This window comes from Eptesicus fuscus, chromosome 21, assembly GCF_027574615.1.
Source record: "Eptesicus fuscus isolate TK198812 chromosome 21, DD_ASM_mEF_20220401, whole genome shotgun sequence".
NCBI classification, from domain to species: domain Eukaryota; kingdom Metazoa; phylum Chordata; class Mammalia; order Chiroptera; family Vespertilionidae; genus Eptesicus; species Eptesicus fuscus.
This window is the reverse complement of record NC_072493.1, coordinates 46,411,751-46,435,639: the sequence shown is the minus strand read 5'-3', so window position 1 is coordinate 46,435,639 and position 23,889 is coordinate 46,411,751. Positions and strand designations below refer to the sequence as shown.

The window sequence follows — 23,889 nt, the reverse complement described above, 5'->3', positions numbered from 1 at the left end:
GTTGGCCTGTGGACTGAAGGGTCACCGGTTCGATTCCAGTCAAGGGCATGTACCTTGGTTGTGGGTACATCCTCAGTACGGGATGTGCAGGAGGCAGCTTATTTTCTAACTCTGTTTCCCTCTCCCTTCTTCTCCGTAAAAAATCAATAAAAATATATAAATGGGATAACACTCTAAGTAATTGTACATATGGAAAGATCAATTCTTTTGATATATCCAAGTATAGAAATATCACCTAACTACATTTAAAGTTTGGAGTACACTGTGTAATAAATATTCTGATGTAGAAATACCTGAAAGGCATTTTGCCTACCTATTTAGTGTGAATTCAGTGATAATTTAAAAGCCATAATCAATTACATATTCGAATAAAGTTTTTACATCTTTACAGTCAATTTAAGGCACACATTCATTCCTTGTTTTATAAACTGTATAATGTAAACAAAAGGCCTATCTCCTACATCATAAATGTAGAATTTCAACACAATTACAATTCCTGATAAGACTGGGGCTGTAGGTCCAACTATAGGATTTCCAACATTCTTTAGTTTTAAGGTTTCCCTCTAGAATTCCAATGTGAGAAATAAGCTATGGTTGCTGATGAAAGATTTTAGGACATGGTTTACATCTGTATTGTTTCTCCCCAGTATGAATTCTGATGTAAGGTAAGGTTTGCATACTGAGTAAGCTTTGTTACATTCTTTATATCTCCTGAACTTCGATCCAGTAATAATTATCAGAGGTTGTATGACATATAAATGAGATATCACGTTGACATATGCCTCAGAATTTATAAGATTTTATCATTCTCAATGATCAATCACAGTTAAATCTTTGCATAACTTTTTGTTTTTGCTCTTTCTCTTTAGAATGATTCATAAAATTTCCAGTAAACATGACCACAGGCTAATGGTTTTCTCACATTTTCAACAATTGTAAGCCTTCCCTCCACTATAAAATCTGATGTTCAGTAAATTTAGAGCTGTGGGTAAAAACTTCAGTACATTCTCTACATTTGTATTATCTTTTTCTTTGGAAGCCTCTAAGGTAAGTCATATGTGAATGGCTTTTAAAAGCTTTTTTACATTTTTCACATTCATAAGGCTTCTTTTCAGTATGAATTCTGTGATATTCAGTAAGTTTTCACTGCTGGTCAAGGAATTACACTCTACACATCTATAGGACTTCTCTGCAGTTTGAACTCTCTGATGCTTAGTAAGGTTTGATGATCTACCAAATGGTTAGTGACATTCTGTATATTTTTAAAGCTTCTCTCTAGGATGAACTCTGTGATGTGTAGTAAGATCTGAAGAGTTGCCAAACGATTTGCCACATTATATATATTTATAAGGCTTCTCGCCAGTATGAACTTTCCGATGCTTGATAAGGATTGAGGATCTGCTGAAGGATATACCACATTCTCTACATTTATAAGGCCTCTCTCCAGCATGAACTCTCTCATGCTTAGTAAGTTCTGATGAGTGGCCAAAGGATTTGCCACATTCTCTCATTTGTACAGCTTCTCTTCAGTATTAACAATCTGATGTCTTTAAGCTTTGTAGGCTCACTGAACGATTTGCCACATTCTCTACATTGATAAGGCTTCTCTCCAGTATGAACTCTTTGATGCTTTATAAGTTCTGAGGAACTGCCTAAGGATGTCTCACATTCTGTACATTTATAAGGTTATCTCTAGTATGAACTCTCTGATGGACTGTAAGGTTTGAGGATCTGCCAAAGGATTTGCCACATTCTCTACATTTGTATGGCTTCTCTCCAGTATGAACAATCTGATGTCGAATAAGCTTTGTGGACTCACTGAACGCTTTGCCACATTCTCTACATTGAAAAGGCTTCTCTCCAGTATGAACTCTCTGATGCTTCTTTAGTTCTGAGGAACTGCCAAAGGATTTCTCACATTCTGTACATTTATAAGGCTTCTCTCCAGTATGAACTTTCCGATGCTTGATAAGGTTTGAGGATCTGCAAAAGGATTTACCACATTCTCTACATATATAAGGCTTCTCTCCCGTGTGAGCTCTCTGATGATCAGCAAGGACTGAGGATCGGCCAAAGGCTTTTCCACATTCTCTACATTTGTAAGGCTTCTCTCCAGTATGAACTATCTGATGTTGATTAAGATTTGTGGACGCACTGAACGATTTGCCACATTCTGTACATTTATAAGGCTTCTCTCCAGTATGAACTCTCTGATGCTTTATAAGTTCTGAGGAACTGCAAAAGAATTTGTCACATTCTGTACATTTATAACAGTTATCTCTAGTATGAACTCTCTGATGGACTGTAAGGTTTGAGGATCTGCCAAAGGATTTGCCACATTCTCTACATTTGTATAGCTTCTCTTCAGTATGAACAATCTGATGTCGAATGAGCTTTGTGGACTCAATGAACGCTTTGCCACATTCTGTACATTTATAAGGCTTCTCTCCAGTATGAACTCTCTGATGCTTTATAAGTTCTGAGGTACTGCAAAAGAATTTGTCACATTCTGTACATTTATAACGGTTATCTCTAGTATGAAGTCTCTGATGGACTGTAAGATTTGAGGATCTGCCAAAGGATTTGCCACATTCTCTACATTTATATGGTTTCTCTCCAGTGTGAACTCTCTGATGATCAACAAGGTGTGAGGAACTGCCAAAGGCTTTGCCACATTCTCTACATTTGTAAGGCTTCTCTCCAGTATGAACTATTTGATGTCGATTAAGCTTTGTGGACTCACTGAATGCTTTGCCACATTCTCTACATTTGTAAGGCTTTTCTCCAGTGTGAACTATCTGATGTCGATTAAGCTTTGTGGAATCACTGAATGCTTTGCCACATTCTCTACATTTATAAGGCTTCTCTCCAGTATGAATTCTCTGATGAATACTAAGGGTATAAGGCTTGCTAAAGGCTTTATCACATTCTGAACATTTATAAGACTTTTCTCCCTTAGAATTTCTATAATGTTGAGTATGTCTTGAGGACTGACTAAAGCCTTTTTCATCTTCTCTGGGTTTGTAAAATTTTGCAACAGTATGAATTCTTTCCTTATGTGCAATAAGAGATGAATGACATTTAAAGGCTTTGCCACATGCTTTACATTTGTAAGGCGTCTCTCCAGTATAAATTCTCTGATTTAGAGTATAATCTGTAGGCCGATGAGATGTTTTACCAAAATCTTTACATGTATAAGGTTTTTCTTGATTAGATATTTTGTTCAGTCTATTTAGACTGAATATTTGACTGAAGACTCTCCCACACGGATTCCATTTATAAGCCTCCTCCCCAGTATGAGTATTCTCTTGTTTGGTGTAATTTAACAATTGCTGAAAAGACTGTACACATGTATTTCCTTTGTGTGTCTTCTTCACAATAGGAATAACCTGACATATATTGTGACTGGACATTTGGTCAAAGACTTCTCCGCTTTTATAATGGTTCTCTGCAAGCTCGCTTGTCCAATGATTAAGATAGGACTCTTGCTTAAGGTTTTCCCGATGTTCACTCCATTGATAACTGCTATCTCCATAATCTATACTCTGCTAATAATGGGAGATAGAAAGTCCTTTAGTGACAGGTATAAATTCATTAAACATGCACATTTGTTTTATAAGAACAATTTTATAATACTCATTAAACCAAGATGGTTGTATAAGAAAAGCTCTCCTAATTTATTAAATTTATTGAAAAGAAATAAAAAGAAAACATTACTTGTTAGAGGAATGTTAAATATTTGTTTAAAAGATTGCCAAACTGCCTAGCCAGCATGGCTCAGCGTTTGAGCTTCAACTTATGAACAAGTAGGTGATGGTTCCTTCCTGGTCATGCCACATGCCCTGATTGCAGGATCAGTGCACAGTGGGAGGCATGCTGGAGGCAGCCAATGAATAATTCTCTCTCATAATTGATGTTTTTGACTCTCTCCTCCTCTCCCTTATTCTGTGAAATCATTAAAAATGTTTGTTTTTTATATTATAAAATAATGCCAAATAGAGTACAGGTTAATTCTATAGTTTTGGTATAAATCTCTACATTTTAGAAATGATTGCATGCAAGTTTAATTCCACCCAACCTTTCAAACAATTCAAATGATTATTTACATTACAGACTATGTAAAAACTATTTTATTCTGATAACTGCTCCAGATTAGTTCTGTTTATATTAATATTCTCTCTTCTCGACACACTATTCCCCAAATACCAAGACTTTCATTAATTATACATTATCAAAGCGACATCTTTTATGTCTTACCAGTGTTATTTCAGAGAATAAATTTGGTATTCCAGCATTTGGCATAAAGGCCTGGTCATCTGCAGATGGCATAGCTGGAAGAAAACAAATGTAGTTTTGACAATCAGGTGAGTGCACTTTGAAGTAACCAGCAACTATAGGCCAAATACCATTTTGAGTACTCCAAGAGTCAGATAAGAACTCAAGGAAAGCTAAGGATAGGAACAATGAGAAAAACTCACATCAAAGAAGGACAAAGACTTACTTACATTTGCCAATCATATCTGCTCAAACCACCTAGCGCACAATGTCAATATTATGAAAAAACTCCCACCACCCAGTTTCTTCACTGGAGAGAGAGAGATGAAAGAAGTGCATGATCAATGATCTCTCTGTTTTGAAGCATCTTTTTTTTAAATTAAATATATTTTATTGATTTTTTACAGAGAGAAAGGGAGAGGGATAGAGAGTTAGAAACATCGATGAAAGAGAAACATGGACCACCTGCCACCTGCACATCCCCCACCGGGGATGTGCCTGCAACCAATGTACATGCCCGGGACCGGAATTGAACCTGGGACCTTTCGGTCAGCAGGCTGACGCTCTATCCACCAAGCTAAATCGGTTAGCAACCCAGGCATTGGTCCATGACCAGAATCTAACCTGGGACCTTTCAGTCCGCAGGCCACTGAGCCTATCCACTGGGCAAAACCAGCTATGGCCCGATTTGTTCCTCGAGAGCAAGTATCTAACACAGAAACAAGAAGCCCCTTAGAGATGTTAAAATAAAAGAAATGAAAACACTGCGGGTGGAGTAGGAACTCCGGAAGGAAGTCATCCTCACCCAGGGAGGCCAGGTTGCTGTAGTTCTCCAACATCACATCCATGTACAACTTCCGCTGAGCTGGGTCCAGCCATTCCCACTCCTCCTGAGAGAAATCTATGGCCACATCCCCGAAGGTCAACGGTCCCTGAAATAAAACACACATTTATCCAAAGGTCACCGAAAGAGTTCACAGTGTCACACACATGAAAAGTGTTAGAAGAAGGATGTACCTACGAGAGTATCCTAAATCACCAAATAAGATCCCTTTGCCCCAGTAACATTCTCTGATGTGTTTTCTAACACTGACAAGTGAGGTTGTCATATGTCCATAAATCCACGGTACAGATTTTACTTTACAGGGAAAAAAAAACTTTAAAATTACAGCACGAACGTAGTCAGTTTGGCTCAGTTGATAAGAGTGTTGCCTGCAAACTGAGGAGTCGCAGGTTCGATTCCAGTCAAGGACACATGCCTGGAAGTGTGTGCAGAAGGGAGCTAATCACTGATTCTCTCTCATCATTGATGTTTGTGTATTTCTCTCCCTTCCTTACTGAAATCAATAAAAATATAATGAAAAAATAAATTAAAAAAATAAAATAAAACTAAGGCATGGATACAGGCATATGGATTTCTGAGTGCTGTATCTGCATCATTCAGGGTCAGTGGAGTATATTTCTCAGATGGAAATATCATGCTAGGTTGGAAATATATGGACTTTTTCTCAAGTGTGAAGCAGACCACAATAAAATGAACTTCTGTAAAGACACAGATTCTGATCCAAGTTCTGAGATGGAGCCTGTGTTTCCACACGTGTAACAAGCTAACTTTTGATTTGTGATGTCCATGTTTCTGCGTCATATCCCATACTTCTCAATACATAGAAAATGAAAACACAGGAAATAATTCATATAAAACTTTGAACTGAATATTAATGAAATTTTGTTAATGGCATTCAGGTCTCCCATAATATAACACATAGGAACCGCAATCCTCAATGGGAATTTACTATGAATAATCTTAGAACAAGATTATTCTATAGTCCTGCTGGTGAGTCCCAGTAGTTGAGGGATGACCCATGGACAAAGATGTCACTGGTTTGATATCTGGTCTGGACACACGACCAAATTGCAGGCTCAATCCTGTGTTGGGTGTACAGGAGGCAGCCAGTCCATGATTCTCTCTCATTGTTGACGTTTCTATCTCTCTATCTCCCCCTTCCTCTCTGAAATCCATAAAAAAATACTTGAGGAGAAAACAAGAAAAAATAGCTGAAATAATGTTAACAGTTTAGGCACAGAGACACATATTTTACAATTATGAAATCAAGATGGTTTAGTGATTCTGTAAATCTCATGAATCTATTTGTTCATGATCCCTTTGTTTTGTATAAACACAATAAGGAGAGAAACATAAGGATATAAAACAAGTTAGACCTATTGTTTCCTTTTTGTGGTTGTACATTCTCATCTGGGGAGATTTTTTTCCACTGACTTTTGGAGAGTGTAAGGAAAGGAGGTAGAGGAACAAAAGGATGGAAGGGGGAGATGGGGAGAGGGAGAGAAAGAGAGACATCAATGTGAAAGAGACACAGACACATGGATTGGCTGTCTACCACAGGAACTCAGGTGCTACTTGCCCTAGACCAGCAATAAAACCCTCCATCACTGGTCCACACCACCCTCGGGGAACTAATTATTTTTATTAGTCCACTTGTTTCAAAATTTTTATGTATACTGGAGAGCTACATTGTAGAAATTTAGTGAAACTGAACATACATTAATAATATCACTTTGGGGAACTTTCTAAGTGATCATGTAGGGCAGTGGTTGTCAAACCGCGGCTCGTGAGCCACATGCAGCTCTTTGGCCCCTTCAGTGTGGCTCTTCCACAAAATACCACAGCCTGAGTGAGTCTATTTTGAAGAAGGGGCGTTAGAAGAAGGTGAACTTTAAAAATTTGGCTCTCAAAAGAAATTTCAATTGATGTACTGCTGATATTTGGCTCTGTTGACTAATGAGTTTGCGAACCACTGATGTAGGGTATGTCCGTGATGTGAGTAGAGAATGTAACGAAAATTTAAAGAATCAAGTCCTGGTATTTAAAAGTCCCATGCAAAAGCCAATTATCTGTAGGAAAGAAAAGTAAGTCCCTTTCAAAAGCAAATGCAAACTAAGAAGAGGGACATTAGCAGATGTTAAGTGATGGTCTTTGCACAACTTTCATTAAATCACTACTACACCCTTGTTCCTGAGAAAGGGAGACCATTAACTCCATAGTGAGGGGAGAACCTGTGCCACCTGAACATCAGGTGGACTGAGACAATGGCCATCAGGTGACTTACGCACACGCTCGGAAGGTCAGGTCACCACTGCCATGACATTACTGCCAAAAATACCTCAATAAAGAAATAATTATGTGGAAATGATAACAAATAATCATTAATTTTTGCAAGTATCAGTCCACGGGTACCTCTCGTGTTCTGTAAGCTAACAGTACATTTAATTATGAAGTCTTTGTACTATCTAGTGAGCAAGTGTCTTCTATTTGCTATTAATTCTTCTTTCAGAACTTGCTGAGCAATTCTGAGTAGTAAAGTGTGCATTTTCTTACCCCTGATCAAGAGCTGATGCTGCAGCCACTTGAACCTAAAACCTACATTTCCCTTCTTCAATATACTAGAGCCTCTGAACCCATCCCATTAGGAATGTTAGACATGGCTGCCTTCCCAGATGGATCTGTCACAAAAGGGATGTTCTGGGGAGTTGCAAGTCATTATTTAAAGTGGGAATGCTTCCTGACCTTAGGGAGGCTGCATAAAATGAAGGCAGAGAAGGCTCTGGGAAAAAGGAGAGAATACCCAGCCGGTGATGCTCTGAGACAGAGTGTTGACCTCTGAACCAGGAGGGCAGGGTTCCATTCCTGGTCAGGTCAGACTCCAGGTTTCACACTCGGTACACAGTGGGGGGAATGCAGCAGGCAGCTGATCACTGATTCTCTCTGCTCTTTGATGGTTCTGTCTGTCTCTCCTCTCTTATCCACTCTGAATTCAATAAACACATACGTTAAAAAAGAGACAGAGAAATATAGAAACTGCTGACACTGATTATCGTAACAAAACAGGAAGTAGTCCTACTGGGTTTGGCTCAGTGGGTAGAGCGTCAGCCTGTCGACTAAACGGTCCCAGATTCCATTACTGTCAAGGGCACATGCCCGGGTTGTGGGCTTGATCCCCAGTGGGGTTGTGCAGGAGGCAGTCAATCAATGACACTCTCTCATCATTGATGTCTCTCTCTCTCTCTCTCTCTCTCTCTCTCTCTCTCTCTCTCTCCCTCTCTCTCCCCCTCTTCCATCCTCTCTGAAATGAACAAAAATTAAAAAAGAAGAAGAAAACAGGAAATAAGGAAAGGAAAACAAGCTGGAAAGGTAAGAACATTAGAAGTACAGAAATATGGAGGAGAGGTAAGAGTCCCAGAGAGATGAAGGGGATTGGGAGAAAGAGTGGTCCTGGCAAACAGAAGTGGGGGGAATAAAGGGGGACACACTTTAGAGAGACTGGTTCGAGGAAAAGAATTGTGGAGGGAATGCAGGGACAAAAAGGAGGGTTTAGGGATGACAGAGCAGAGGGAGAAGCAGCACTGAGTCAGCCAGCTCTGGGTAACAGGACAGACTGTAACAGGGGCAGCAGAGGGGGCACAGGCATGGGAAGGGAAAGAGAAATATATCAACAGATGTTCAAGGAAAACCAAACAGCCTTTTACCCAGGACACATCTTTTACCTGAGGAGCAGCCATGTGGTCCTGGTCCTGATGGGGTCTGGGATGTTTCCTCAGGTGACACTATGTTGAGGAGTCACAGAATGTGCCTTCAAAGGTGACCACACAGCCTGTTCATCAGCTCACCTCACACTCAGTCAGAAGGACCTGGAAATGAGGAAAAGACCACAACCTCCTGTCCTTGGTCACAGGAGAGTCAGGAACAATGAGCTCCCACATGGAGACCACACTGTGAGGGGTTTTATTGTCTTCATGTGTTTGTCTTTCCAAAGACTTCCACAAACTCCCACAGCAATGAGAGCATGTGCTGCTCTGCTGAACCCCCAAACCCAACAGAATACCCCTTAGCTCCTCTTAATAGGCCTGCCCTGCGGCCCATGTCCTGGCATTTTTAAGTAGTTCCCTCCTGGGGCCTGCAAGTGTCTCTCAGAGCGGTTTTCAGTAGCCCTGGGCACCACACATCAGACCCAGCACACCTGAGACCTCTGGGTAGTGGGGGTCAGAGTTTTGAACAGGAACTTGTACATGTGTAGGTTTCCCAGGAAGAATTCCTCCCCCCTTTCCCAGGAAATTACAGAGAATAGGTCTTCATGCTAAAGCCTTTGGCTAAAATTACCTACTGAAATATGCTCATCAAATGACTTCAACATGAATAGATGGGCCCTGTGAGAACCAAGTTCAAGTTCAATCCCGTCCATCCTTCAATAGTTTCAGAGAATGGACCAGAGGGACTTAGGGGAACAGGTCATGTGTGTGGCTCACAGACACTAATTCAACAAATCACATGAAGGGAAGGAAAGAGGTGCTCAACATGAAACCAACTCACACAACTAGCTTCCAACTGTGAAGATCATCGACATCCTTACGAAGTGCACACAGGGATTGCCTCATATTACTAACTGAGAATGAATATTACAAAGTATAATAAACAGTGAAAATGATACAGGGCTCAGAATGTGAACTAATCACAATATATTTAAAACCAAAAACAGCCGAAACCGGTTTGGCTCAGTGGATAGAGAGTCGGCCTAAGGACTGAAAGGGTCCCAGGTTCAATTCTGGTCAAGGGCATGTATGTACCTTGGTTGCAGGAACATCCCCAGTAGGGGGTGTGCAGGAGGCAGCTGATTGATGTTTCTAATTCTCTAGCCCTCTCCCTTCCTCTCTGTAAAATATCAATAAAATGTATTTAAAAAAAATAAAAATAAGCCAATATATCACAACTTAACCATCCACACCCCATCAGCTCACCCCTCACCCAGATCAGGGTTCCCCCCCTCCCACTACCATGTATTTCTGTCCATGGGTCTGTCTCTGTCTCCCTGTTCCCTTTCTCTCCTCTGTGGTCCTTTCCTGTGTCCCCCCCTCCCTGCTCTTTCCCCCCTTTTCTCTGTCTGTCCTACACCCGGGCCATGAACCTCCTGAAACCCATTTCCCTTCCGGTGCTCTTTCTCCTGGTCTCTGACGGCTCCCATCTCCACACACGTCCGTCTGTCCCTCCCCACGCCCGTGTCCCCGCTGCTGCCCGTGACAGTCTGTCCTGCTCCCACAGCTGGGGACTCCGCGCTGCTCCCCTCTGCTCCCCCCTCCCTAAGCCCCCCTTTCCGTCCCTGCACTCGCTCCCTCTGAACCAGTGTCTCCGTCTGAACCCAACTCTTCTCCTCTGAACCAGTGTCTTCGTCTGAGGTGCCTCCTCCTGTGCGGCCCCCACTTCTGCTCACCAGGCCCCTCTCCCCTCAGCTCCCTCCTCTCTCTGGGCTCCCCTCCCCCTAGTTCCCCACTTCCCTCCTCCTCAGGCTGCTTTCCCGAGTTCCCCCCTCACTCCCACCATCGCCGTCCAGTCCCCCCACACCCCTATGGGCCCCTCTGTGGACCCCTCACCGCCCTTCCTCCTCCCACGTGTCTGTCTCTCTCCCTCCCCTCCTGACCCCCCAGCCCGGGTCCCCGCCCCCCGCAGTCACCGCCCCCACAAAGCCCTCCCTGCGGGCAGGTCACCTCTTCTGGGGACACCGCGTTCCTCCCCCTGAGCCCCTCCCCATGGACACTGTGCTCCCCGGGCACTCAGACCCCTTATTAATGGGGGGCCTAGGAAGGCGGGGTGCAGACCCCCAGGCCGGGAGCCATCCGGGCTCTGTGGGCGGAAAGCGCCGGGCGGGGGAGGGGCGCAAAGGGCGGGAACCCCCTGACCCAGACTCCCAGCCCCGCGGGGGGACCGGCGGCCCCGGGGATGGTTTTCAGCAGGAAAACCACGCGGCAGGCGGGGCCCACAGCCACAGGCGGAGAGACCGCGGGCCGGGCCTCAGTTTCCCCCAAAGGAACGCAGCGCCTCCACTGTGCAGCCGCCCGGGACCGGACTCACCGCGGTGAGGGGCTCCGGGGCGGGGACCTCACCACGGACTTCAGCGCCCGCAGCGCCCTCAGCCTTCCCTGCGGGGAGGGGGACGGAGAGCAGCGGCTTTAAAGCTCAGACACCTCCTCAGGGAACCGCCATCTTCCCCTCCACAGCCGCTTCCGTTGGCAAAATACTGCGCATGCGCCTCCCTGCGGGATGGGCGGGGCCAGCGCCTGAGCTGAGCGACTCCGCGGTGGGGGCGGGGCCTGTGCGGGGACAGAGGGAGGGAGGGCGGGGCAGGAGCGAGGGGGCAGCCCTGGGTCCCTCACCTCCTCCCACAGGGACAGCCCTTCCTGGTGGAGTTCCCCCGTCATTGTTGGGGTTTGGCTGGTGACGCGGCTGTGACAGGATTCACCAGGGAGAGAAGAGACAGGAGCAGAGAGAGGGCGGGTATTTTGCTTCTTTAAAGGGAGGAAAGGGCCAGGTGCCCTTTTTTTTTTTAAATATATTTTATTGATTTATTACAGTGAGGAAGAGAGAGGGATAGAGAGTTAGAAACATCGATGAGAGAGAAACTTCCATCAGCTGCCTCTTGCACACCCCCCACTGGGGATGTGCCCTCAACCAAGGTACATGCCATTGACCGGAATCGAACCTGGGACCCTTCAGTCCACAGGCAGACGCTCTATCCACTGAGCCAAACCAGTTTCGGCACCAGTTGCCCTTTGATGGCACAAGGCTCCCCAGATAGAGAGGCTGTTCTTTTATTGGGGTGCTAGCGAGTAAATGGCAACTGCTGCAAAAGCATAAAGAGGGGAGGAGGCATCTGGAATTCACACAGAAGTTTCCAGATCCCAGAGGCTGTGCTGAGAGCTACTGGCTGGCCTGCCCTTCAGCTGCACATGTCCCAGGGAGGTGTCTTTCCCAGGATCTCACAGGCTGGTAACACATTCTTACAGCGAAGTTACAGAGAACTCAAAAGGCAGGAATATTGGGTTTGAAACCAGAAACTTTCTGCCTCGGATTTGCCTGGATCCTTAAACCCTCAGTGAGGAGGGGGCAGGGAAAGGGCAGCCTGCTCTCTCAGCCCCTCCCTGTCCCCCCATCTGAATGGAGAGGCAGCTTGAGTTAGGGAAGCAGGTGGATGGGGTGTCACAGACAGACCCAGATATCCATTCACAGTTAGGCACTTGCTGATCTTATGTCCCACCCAAAACAGTGGGAAAGAAATTTATGCATTTTTCAAGAGATGAAAAATTTCTAGTTGTTAATGTTGGTCTTTGAAATCTTTGTGTTATGGGAATGCATTTTTAAATGAATATTTTGACTTTAGTAGTCCCTATAACCTAGCTAATGGGACACTGATATTATTGTAGAATGTCTGCTGTTAATTTTTCGTTATATTTGGGAAACCAAACAATTGTTAAATCAACAATATGTAAAACAGAGTTATAAGAATACTAGTGGCCCGGTGCACGGATTCCTGCATATTCAAAGTAAATTAATTAGAATAAAGATTCCTGTGGTAATTACATTACTGCAAAAAATTACATGTCAAAATAGTATATATAGTATAGTTTTATATAATTAAAGCACCCTGGAATAGGCACCAGCGAGAGCTTTGTATGTATCACATATGCAGGAATCAATATTTGTTTTCAAGTTGTCAGTGCGCCCGACCAGCAGGTTGGTCACTAAACCTTTTACATATCTACACTAATAAAAGAGAAAGATGCAAATTGACATACCTCCAAGACACCCACCAGCCAATCAGGAGGGAATATGCAAATTAGAAGGACAAAATTGGCGACAGCCCTGTCACCCAACCGTTCCAGGCATGGAGTGATGGTCAGGGCATGACTCCTGCTATGAGAGGGAGGGCAGGGGGCGAAGGTTCTACAGCAGCGGCACTCCGGGTGGAGCAAAGATGAAGATATCAGACTCTGGCTGGAGTTTGCAGTGAAGACAAAGAGGGAAGACTGCAGCTGGAGTCAGCAGCCAAGGCGAAAGATTCCAGCTGGAGCATGGCAGAAGGAGGAAGCCAGAGTGAAGGCCCACAGGTTGAGAACCGCTGCTGCAGATGTTAAGACCATTGGAAAACACAGATATTTACATTATGATTCATTAACAGTAGCAAAATTACAATTATGAAGTAGCAACGAAAATAATTTTATGGTGGGGGTCACCACAACATAAGGAAGTGTATTAAGGTGTCATGGCCTTATGAAGGTTGAGAACCACTGCTTTAGACAAATAAAATATCAACCCTTGCTCTAACCGGTTTAGCTCAGTAGATAGAGCGTCAGCCTTAGGACTGAAGGATCCTAAGGTTCGATTCCAGTCAAGGGCATGTGCCTTGGTTTCGGGCACATCCCTAGAGGGAGGTGTGTAGGAGGCAGCTGATCGATGTTTCTCTCTCATTCATGTTTCTGACTCTCTATCCTTCTCCCTTACTCTCTGTAAAAAAGCAATAAAATAAATATATATTTTAAAAAATCAACCCTTAAGTATTGCCGCCCAGTCAGAAAACACACAACACATAACAAACACATAGACATTCCATTCTACACATGCAATAAAATACTTTACAATGAAAATGACACAACAGCCCTGCCCGGTTTGGCTGGGTGGATGGAGTGTCGACCTGCAGACTCAACAATCACAGGTTCGATTCTGGCCAGGGGCACATGCCCGGGTTGTGGGCTTGGTTCCCAGTGGGGGGGCGTGCAGGAGGCAGCTGATCAATGGTTCTCTCTCATAATTGATGTTTCTATCTCTCTATTCCTCTCTGAAATCAATAAAGAAATATATATATATATATATATATATATATATATATATATATACAATGCTAAAGAAAGCAGACACAAATAAATTGAGACATTCCTTAATATGTCCAAGTGTCTACACAATAGATTACCTATGGAAATTCCAAGGCAATTTTGGCTGTAATTTAATAAACATCAATAGAATTCATATGGAACCAAGCAAAAGAGATGTGGGACAGCCAAAACACTTCAAATGTAGGAAAGTTGGAAGATTCACTTTTTTACACTGAAAAACATTCACAAAGCAAGAGTAACCAAGTGGATGTGATCCGGGATTAACACAGGTACATACACCATGGAACAGAGGAGAATTCCCTGACAGAAACCCTGATGAAGCCTTACCTGCATCAAACCAGAGAGGATACACTGTGGGAGAGGATACAATCCACATGGGCAAATGCAACCTCCAGAAATGATGTTAAAGGTGATCTCCAACTTTCCAACAGGCCTGTGGATTTGCTCCTTGAAACTGATAATGGAATGAAACACTCTGGCAGTGATGTCTGTTTGTCCACATCCCTCTTCATTCTCAGTGGTGAAGGTTTTGAAGTCAGTGACTCACACATTTAGCTTCAAATATCCTATCTAATAAAAGAGTAATATGCAAATTGACCATCACTCCAACACACAAGATGGCTGCCTCCATGTGGACACAAGATAGCTGCCATAAGATGGCCAGAAGGGGAGGGCAATTTGGAGGGAACAGGCCTGCAAGGGAAGGCAGTTGTGGGCGATCAAGTCTGCAGGGGAGGGCAGTAAGTGGTGACCAGGCCAGCAGAGGAGGGAAGTTGGGGGTGAACGGGCCTGCAGGGAAGGGCAGTTGGGGGGACCCAGGCCTGCAGGGGAGAGCATTTGTGGGGAACCAGGCCTGCAGGGGAGGGCAGTTAGGGGTGACCAGGCCTGCAGGGGAGGCAGTTAGGGGCAAGCATGCTGGCAGGAGAGCAGTTAGGCATCAATCAGACTGGCAGGAGAGTGGTTAGGGGGTTATCAGGCTGGCAGGCAGAAGCAGTTAGGGGCAATCAGGAAGGCAGGCAGGCAAACAGTTGTGAGCCAGCAGTCCTGGATTGTGAGAGGGGTCCCAGATTTGAGACGGTGCAGGCTGGGCTGCGGGACACACACCCCCGTGCACGAATTTCATGCACCGGGCCTCTAGTATATTATAAAAGCACTCAGAAAGATTTCCATGTGTGTTGGAAAATAACAATTACAAAGGGTTATGTCAGGAGCTAATTTTCCCAACCAACCCCCAGCCATGAAGGCAGATGTTGATAATGAAGCTGAAGTAACTCTGCAGGAACTGGACCTCAGTGAGGGGCTGGAGGTGGGGAGGGGCTTAAGCCCAGGAACCTGACTGAAATTGGAATTCATGTAAACATTTTCATTAAACAAAAAATTGCAATGTTCTGTGTGAGGATGAAGAAACAAAATTCTCCCTGCGTAGCCAGGTATTTCATACTGACACCAGCAGCCTTTCCTGCTCCCTTCCTCATTCACAGGGGGAAATAAGACTCAATAGCATTGAGTTCCACAGTCTTTCAGAGGGACACGACCTGGGATATGAGATTAGGATGACTAAGATATGTGAGCATTTAGGACAATAGCATTGCTTAAAAATAAACCTTTTAAAGAACATTGTGATAAACTACATTAAATCACCTTAGTGTTTTTTCACTACACACATTTTATTTCATGAAGCATTTTAATGTAACACCTATTCTGAAATTAAACACATCAAAAATATTGCTGACTTAGATCAGAAATAGTTCTTTTTTTTTTTGAGTTCTTCTTTCTTGATAATATTATTCAAATGAAACTCCAAGCACATGTACAGACAGGTTATTCTATCTCCTCCTTTTATAAGGACCCCAATTCTAACAGATTAGTACTCCACAAGTGTGACCTCATATAACCTTAATGACCTCCCTAAACCTATCTCCAAATACATATTGGGGGTTAGGGCTTCAAAATATCCATTTCTGGGGACAAATTTCAGTCCTTAACACTCAGCATCTCAAGTTCATTATGTTATATAAACCACCCCAAAATTGATTCCCTTAATGCAATAATAATTCAGTATTTCTTATGAGTCTGTGGATTGGCCAGGTGGTTCTGCTTCATGTGGTATAGGAAGGCAGATGTTGGTAGTGAGGCTGAAGCAACTGTGTAGGAACGGGGAGCTCTACTTTAGATCAACTTTTCCCTTAATCAAAACATCATTTCCCACGCTTCCTGACTTCAATCCTAGTTCCTTCAATTATAGTCCCCTCACATGTACCTGTCCACTAAGTCTGCTTCCAGCCTCTATCCACTCGCCAGTCCCAAGGACATGTCACACATGTTAGGTTTTCATTACTGAGCACCTCAATCTCAGGAACTCTTTTCTCTTTCAACTAGTCTTTGTTGTAGAATAAAACACCACTAAGTTTAATCGCTGTAATCATCCAAAATTCATCTTTTCACGTAATTCCGTGGTGGCTGAGCCCTTCTCTGTTGCTTTCACTTGAGCTCATACACCCAGGTGCATCCAGCTGGCAGGGCAACTGTCTGGGTCTGCAGGGAGCTGGGAAACTTTTCTTTGAAACAATTTTTAAATGATTTTTTAAACAGTGAAATTATAAATGGACAGATAAAAACATCCATGTGCAAGACATTTATTGGTTGCCTCCGGAACACCAACTGAGCAGATGAGGACTCACACTCCCAATCCGGGACTTTCTGCACTATGAATCAAACCTGCAACTTTTTTTTAAAAAATATATTTTATTGATTTTTTACAGAGAGGAAGGGAGAGAGATAGTTAGAAACATCGATGAGAGAGAGACATCGATCAGCTGCCTCCTACACACCCCCTACTGGAGATGTGCCCACAACCAAGGTACATGCCCTTGACCAGAATCGAACCTGGGACCTTTCAGTCCGCAGGCCAGACGCTCTATCCACTGAGCCAAACCGGTTTCGGCAACTTTTTTATTTTTATTGATTCAGAGAGGAAAGGAGAGGGAGAGAGATAAAAACGTCAATGAAGAGAGAGATTAGTTGATCAGCCGCCTCCTGCACTCCTCTTCCCCAACTGAGGATCATGGACAAAACCTGGGCATGTGCCCTTGGCTGGAATGGAACCCAGGCCCTTCAGTCTGCAGGCTGATATTCTATCCACTGAGCCAAATCGCCTAGGGCACGAGTATGAATTTTTTTATGGCGAATAAGCTTTCTCGACTCCCTGAAGTCTTTGCCGCATTCATTACATTTATAAGGCTTCTCTCCAGTATGAATTCTATGATGGTTTGTAAAGCCAGAGTAATGCCAAAAGGCTTTGCCACATTCATTACATTTATAAGGTTTCTCTCCCGTATGAACTCTCTGGTGTTTATTAAAGCCCGAGGACTGAGTAAAGGCTTTGCCACATTCATTACATTTATAAGGCTTCTCTCCAGTATGAACTCTCTGATGTTCAGTAAGGGTTGAGGCCTTACTTAAAACTTTTCCACATTCTCTACATTTATAAGGCCACTCTTCAGTATGAACTCTCTGATGAGAAGTAAGGGATGAAGAGTGGCTAAATGCTTTGTCACATTCTCTACATTTATAAGGCTTATGTCCAGTATGAACTCTCTGATGTCGCTTAAGGCCCGAGGACTCACTGAATGCTCTCCCACATTCTGTACATATATGAGGCTTCTCTCCAGTATGAATTCTCTGATGTTTAGTAAGTCCTGAGGAGCACCCAAAGGATTTGCCACATTCCCTACATTTATAAGGTTTCTCCCCAGTGTGCACTCTCTGGTGCATAGTAAGTTGTGTGGACGTTCCAAAGGATTTGCCACATTCTGTACATTTATAAGGCTTCTCTCCAGTATGAATAAGCTGGTGACGATTACGGTGTGAGGCATGATTAAAGGCTTTGCCACATACTTTACATGTGTAAGTCTTTTCTCCAGAATGAAATTTCTGATTTAGAGTACAACCTGAAAGCCAATCAGATGTTTTACTAGAATCTTCATATTTATAAGGTTCTTCTCCACTATGGATTTCTTTCAGTTTATTTGGATTGAATATCTGACTGGTGATTCTACCACAGGCATTCCCTTTGTAAGCCTCCTGCCCAGCATGAATACACTCTTGTTCGGTGCAACTTGAAGATTCCTGAAAAGATTTTACACATTTACTTCCTTCGAGTGTAATCTCCACAATAGGAATAATTTGATGTATATTGTGATTGGACATTTGGTCAAAGAGTTTTCCACTTTCATAATGATCCTCTGCAAGCTCACTTCTCCAATGATTATTATGATATGACTCTTGCTTAAAGTTTTTCCAATATGCGTTCCATTCATAACTTCTGTCTTCAGTATATGTACTCTGGTGATAAGGAGAGATAGAAAGGCTTTCAGTGACAGCTATAATTTCATTAAATGTGTATATTTGTTGTATAAGAACCATTTTGTGATACCCATTAAATCAAGATGGTTGTGTAAAAAAAGCATTCCCAATTTATAAAAATTCTAGACAAAAACTAAAATTTAAAATTATCAGAGGAAGGATAATGAATTTTTGTTTACAAGATTCCCAAAATGCCTGGAAGGCATGACTCAATGTTTGAGTCCTAGTCAGGACACATGCCTGAGTTATGGGCTGGATCCCCAAGTGAGGGGTGTGCAGGAGGCAGCCAGCCAATCAATGATTCTCAACATTGATGTTCTTCTCATTCTCCTTTCCTCTCTGAAATAAAAAAATGTATTTAAAAAAGTTGCTGCCGAGACCGTTTTGGCTCAGTGGATAGAGCATCGGCCTGCGGACTCAAGGGTCCCAGGTTCGATTCCGGTCAAGGGCATGTACCTTGGTTGCGGGCACATCCCCAGTAGGGGGTGTGCAAGAGGCAGCTGATCGATGTTTCTCTCTCATCGATGTTTCTAACTCTCTATCCCTCTCTGTAAAAAATCAATAATATATATTTAAAAAAGAAAAAAATGGCAAAATTGAGCACATTTAAATTGCATAAGTACATTATAAATCTCAAAATTTTAGAAAGGATTGACTGAACAATTAATTCCACTATACACTTTAAAATTTAAATGATTATTCATACCACAGACTGAGTTTCTAGTTTTTTTCAGATTTCCTTTCCAAAGATACCGAACAGTAAAAAGTCGTTTTCTACCTATATGTGCAGAAACACACTGATCTGCCAATGTAACTGACTTTAAAGTGGCAGGTTTCTCAAATGCATAATACGCTTGACCTTTTTAAGTAACAAGAATTTTATTGTTAATAATTATGCCAGGTTCGTTCTAGTTATATTAATATTTTCTCTTCTCATCAACTCTCAAATTCCAAGGCTCTCATTAAGAGTACATGATGAAAGTCACTACCTTTTGTATCTTACCAGTATTATTTCAGAGAATACATCTTGTAGTCCGGGCTTAGGCAAAAAGGCCTGGTCATCTTCAGATGACATAGCTGAAAGAAATAAATTTTCAGTTTCAACTATCAGGTGACTAAACTTTCTACTTACCAGTAAATGTTAAGCAAATGACAATTTGAAGTACTCCAAATGCAAGTGAAGGATTCAAAAAAAGGTTAAGATAGGTACAATGAGGAAAAGTCATATCAAAGTGAGACAAAGAATAGCTTACATTTGCCAATGATACCTGCTTAATTAAACCCCCTGGCACACAATGGCAATATTATAAAAATACTCCCAATTTCCAGTTCTTCACTGGAGAAAGAGATGAGAGAAGTACATGTTCAATGATCTCCCTGTTTTGAAGCATCTTGAATAACAAGTGTCTGTTGTGCATGACACAGAGTGCGAACAGAACGGCGGTACAGTGTGAGTGCCCTGCAGTGGCTGCTAGAAAGAAACAATGAGAAAGAGTTCCAGCACCACAAAGCTTGAAGATGTATATTAAGCCTGAAAAGATATCGTGGGCCTGACAAAGAAACTGAGAACATTTCCAACTGGGAAATTAAACAGACAACCAAACCAAGAACACAGATCCTGAAAAGAGTGTTGACCAAAAGTAGAATTTGTTCCACAGGTGGTTGTTATTTGTTTCCTCCTATAGAAAGCATGTTCAAAAGTCTGCTTCTTTACAATTCCTGAATCTCAATAAAAGATATCAAGTCATGCAAAGAAAGTGTCCCATCAGAAACACAAAATATATGTAATCAAACTGGAACTACATCAATGAAAATATATTAATTACCTGAGAAAAATGGAAAATAAATATGTTAAAAACAAGATGTAGAAAAGAATGATTACTATGGGTAAAATATACTTATATTGATGTTGCCACTCAGCTTCTGTTTTGTATGACACAGAATCAAACCACTGCTCCTTTCTGTGTAAAATTAAAGAGAGGCTTCTGGCTAGCATGGACACCAAATGAAGGGTAAGAAAAAGCCCAAACACGTCTACTATCACTCCTTGCTCTGGGAAGAGGTGTAGAAAATATAACTGTACTAAGACACTTCCCTCCCCGACTAAGCCACTATGTAAAAAGTCTTATGAATGGCACCCCATCGAGGAAGAAATTAATTGGCAAGACTGTTATAGTGATGATCCTAGCACCAGCAAACTGAATCACAGTTTTTCCTTTGTGGATTAGAGCCCCTATGAGTCTGCGTATAGTAACAATCACACCCTAAAATGGAAGGGGAACGCATCCTATCTATATGTTGAAGCTAATCACTCCATTTCATGGCATTGAGGATTTGTTGGATCTCAATTACAACATGACAATTGGCCCCTACAAAATACGCAATGGAAATTAGCTGCTGCACTTGCACCTATAAAATGGTGTAGTTTTAATTACAGCGCAGATAATTCCATTCGTACCTTATGGGGAACTCCCAATAAGACAGTGTTTGCCACCGCCTCTGTGTTTGATCCGTTTGGACTCCTCTCAGGCCCCATCCAGACGCACCTTAATGCTACAAGCCATCTGTATGAGGTGTCATGGACAGACTGCGCACTATCCCAATGTATTAATTCCACCTTCCAAAAGGATTCCCTCACGATTTTAAAACAACCGGCTTTCGAGTGGGTTCCTACTAACCTAACCGAGCCTTGGGAATCTCATCAAACCTACCAACTGTTACATGATCTGGTAAAAATCTTGAAAAGACAAAAAACGTTTCTGGGAATGTTAATTGCAGGAATCTTTGCCCTCGTAATGTTACTTATTTCTGTGGGAATTTCTGCTCCATCATGGTACAAACCGTTTAAAATTCACAGTTTGTACAACAAGTTAAGGAAAATGTAACTAAGACCTTGTCTATACAAAAAAGAATTGCAAGCCAGTTTGAGATTGACTTGTCGGCACTAAAGTCTACAGTCTTGTGGATGGGTGGTAAAATCTACAGCCTACAGCAAAGAATATCCTTGCAGTGTCATTATAATTTTTCCCAGATTTGTGTTACCCCCGTTCCCTATCATAGTACCTTGCACCCTTGGGAATCAATAAAAAAATCACCTTCTTGGTGCTTGGGGTAAAGGTAACACAACCTTTGATGTTTTAGAATTACAACAGCATATTGTACAATTATCCCTGGCAAACTTACAAATTCCTTAGATGCCTGGCACCATTTTAAAAGGACATGAAAGAATTCACCCCTTCCACTGGATCTCAATTACATTTGCCTATCAGCATAACCACTGTTGCTTGTGTCATTTTTGTTGTTATTCTTGTCTCATTTTTGTTTTATACATTTTATTGATTTTTTACAAAGAGGAAGGGAGAGGGATAGAGTTAGACACATCGATGAGAGAGAAACATCGATCAGCTGCCTCTTGAGGATCTTCTACTGGGGATGTGCCCGCAACCAAGGTACATGCCCTTGACCGGAATCAAACCTGTGACCCTTGAGTCCACAGGTTGACGCTCTATCCATTGAGCCAAACCGGTTAGGGCTGCTTGTCTCATTTTTATTCTCATATGTTTATTTATATTCTGCAGATGCGGAATGAAGAGTCTTAAAAGGACTCGAGCTCTTCAGGAGCATTCACTTTTCAAGATTTCTAAGGAAAAGAAAGGGGGGAGATGTGGGAAGCCACCCACTGTCTTCACTATCAGAGAAGTGTAAACAAGGAGCCTGGAACGCTGGTGAACCTTGTGCCCTGCAAGGGCCAGAGGTATGCACCGATTGTTTACTCGACACAATGCTAGCTCAAGCAATTTCCTGTCGAAATAGTCTCTGAGTAAACCTTTACTAATGTTTACTGACCGTTAAGATTGTCTGTCTACTACCAGAATTTCCTGCCTAAGGGCTATATCTGTATCCAAAATTTAATAAAAGGTTGGCAAAGCCTGGGCACCAGTGACATCTTTCTCCTTGCATCGGGCTTCCCGCCGGGCCCAATATTTCCAAATTATTATTTCTTGTCTCATCTCTGTCATTTGTGCTTGGACCTTCTCCAGATCCCGAACCCTGAACCATGCAGGACGTGGGTCATCAAGGAACAGTAATTAATAAAAATAACAAATTGTGTAATTACATGAATAACAGCATAAAGAAAAAGAAAACAATTAACAGTTTACTTCATGAAGAAGGTGCATGATCTGCATGCTGCAAAGTATAAATATTGCTGGCTGCCATCGTACTTCTAGGTATACATCAGAAAATATTCACAAAGGATCTGAAAGAGCCATTTACACATTTGTGTCCATTATAACGTTATTCACAAGAGGCTTCCACAGATGGGAACAACTCAAATTTCCATGGAGAGTTGAATGAAAGAAGAAAATTTACCATATACATGCAATGGAATATTTTCCTGCCATAAAAAAAAAATAGATATTGTCACCTGTTACCACAGAGAAACGATGATAATTTTTTAAGTGAAGCACGCAAGTCACAAAAGACAGACACTACAGGATTTCCCTCAGGTGAGTAATCAAATGTCCACGTTATAGAAAAAAAAAATGGTAGTTATGAACCTTGCTTTTAAAGCAAATGAGGAAGTAGTGGTTTAATACATAATGCAAGATTTCTACAAGATGAAAGTTTTCAGAGATCAGACACAGAACACAGACAGTAAGAATCTACCATAGAAAGCAGAAGGCCCTAGAGATGTTTAAATGATAAAAGGAAACAAAACCCTGCGGATGGAGGAGGAACTCAGAAAGGAAGTCAATCTTACCCACGGAGGCCAGGTTGCTGTAGTTCTCCAACATCACATCCAGGTACAAGTTCCGCTGAGCTGAGTCCAGGCATTCCCACTCCTCCTCAGAGAAATCTATGGCCACATCTCTGAAAGTCAACAGTCCCTGAAAGAAAAGACACATTCACCAAGAGGTCACCAGAAGAGATCATAATGTCACCCAAAATGAAAACAGGGTTGGAAGAGGTTTTGATCAAGGGGAGTATCCTGAATCATCCAATAAGGTCACTTGGTCGTAGTAACATTCTCTACGTAAATAAATATAGATGTAGGTCTCTAGCCTTACTAATATACTGTACTACTACTTAGACAAATACAGGGTTTAAGTTGCTACTTAAACCCTGCTCGCTGAACTAAGTGTTGGGAACTTACTCATAGTTTAAGTTCCTCCTTTATCCTCAGCTCGAGTACACCAACAGTGGGGTTCAAGCTCCTCTGCCAGGGGCTGGACCTTCTTGAACACCAACTAGTAGAAGGAGAAGCCATGAGACGTGGTGGGTATATAAGTCTTTATTATAGAAGCTAGTGGCCCTTTAGACACTGCTAACAATGAGCCATCAGACAAAAGCTTTCTTCATAGCAGCAGTGTCCTCTGTGCCTATATCTATCATAAATGATGTAAGTAAATCCTGATGTGACAAATGAGGTTGAAACATGTCCACCAATCCATGGTACAGAATGTGCTTTTCAGTAAACTAAACTTTAAAACTAAGGCATGGCCCTAACTGTTT

The 23,889-nt window shown here is 42.4% G+C and overlaps 1 pseudogene; it reads right to left on the bottom strand.

Annotated features, from left to right (window-relative positions):
- Window positions 1–831: 831 nt before the first annotated feature.
- Window positions 832–23,889, bottom strand: part of LOC103304258 (zinc finger protein 208-like) — a 69,481-nt pseudogene continuing 46,423 nt past the window's right edge.